This window comes from Octodon degus, unplaced genomic scaffold, assembly GCF_000260255.1.
Source record: "Octodon degus isolate 3935 unplaced genomic scaffold, OctDeg1.0 scaffold00048, whole genome shotgun sequence".
Taxonomy (NCBI): Eukaryota; Metazoa; Chordata; class Mammalia; order Rodentia; family Octodontidae; genus Octodon; species Octodon degus.
This window is the reverse complement of record NW_004524624.1, coordinates 14116271-14117535: the sequence shown is the minus strand read 5'-3', so window position 1 is coordinate 14117535 and position 1265 is coordinate 14116271. Positions and strand designations below refer to the sequence as shown.

The following is a 1265-nucleotide window of genomic DNA, read 5'->3' as shown; positions in this document are numbered from 1 at the left end:
CTGGCATGTGGTGCTGGGGGATTGAACCGCGGTCCCTGATGCTTTGCCAAGCTTGTTCTAAGTAGGTGCCTTAGACCACTGAGCCATCTCTCCAGCCCCGATGCCAATCTCTTTAGCTTCTTTGGCCACAAATTTACACATTTTTGAGGGGCAAATTTTACGTTAGAAAAATTTTTCTCCTATGCACTTTGGCCCAGATTCTCACAATAAATGTGGTGAAAGCAGTCAGCAGACCCCATACAGCAGCCTAAGTGCTGGGATATGATGAAATTTTCTCTGCCACAGTAATCATTCCATTGCCCTTAATCTTATTTTCCTGAAAAATATAGAATATGGACAAAACGTAGAAAAAATACACAGTTACACTTCATGGTTATGTTCACAATTAAAACCACTTAGGCTGGCTTTACCATCCACAATCTTGACACTCTGGTTATCTGAGCTCTGAAGAGACTCTCCTCCAAGATCTGCTTACAGCATTCTAAGACTCTCTATGATGAATCACTAAAAATGTTCCTAACCCCAAGAACTCTACAAAAGCTTCTAAACCACATGGTCAGGTACAGACATTTACAATGCCCCATTCCTTGCACCACTCTTTTGTATTAATGGGATTTTCTGGTACTCAATACCTGATACCTACAACTTAAACTAGGAGAGATTTACTTTCACACACAGTTTCAGGGGATTCAGTCAATACTTACATGGCTCTAACACAGGAACTCTATGGTGACAGGATATTGTGGTGAAAGCTGCTTAGCTCATAACAGGTGCTTAGTATAGCAGGGAGCAATGACAGACAAGAATGGCAGAGTGACCAACTGTCACATCCAAATTTATGCTTCCATGACCCATTCAGGCAAGCCTAGAAGTGTGTTTTATCAGTCTCTTGAGTGGACAAGCCAATCAAGTGGACACAATTAGGCTTACCCATCATGTTCAGAAATGTGATTTTCACTGAGCTTCACAAACTCATATTATACTTCTGATTACTAGTTAACTTGTAAAACTATTGAATCTATAACTATTCTTTCTCTGCCCAAACAAAAACTTTTATACTTAAAATACATTGTATTCTCCTATTCAAATCTTGCATCTTTTTATACAGTAATAATTGTTCCTCACATAGATTTAGTTGTAAAAGCTCTGAACAGAAACAATGACAGTTTGACTAAATTTTATTAGACTCCCAAACAAAAATAGCCTCCTTAATTTTGAAAAATAAGAGCAGTAAGACAAATGGCCATAATTGTATTGACCTGTTC

General features: G+C 38.5%; 1 pseudogene; it reads right to left on the bottom strand.

Annotated features, from left to right (window-relative positions):
* Positions 1 to 934, bottom strand: part of LOC101582296 — a 10891-nt pseudogene extending 9957 nt beyond the window's left edge.
* Positions 935 to 1265: the final 331 nt, after the last annotated feature.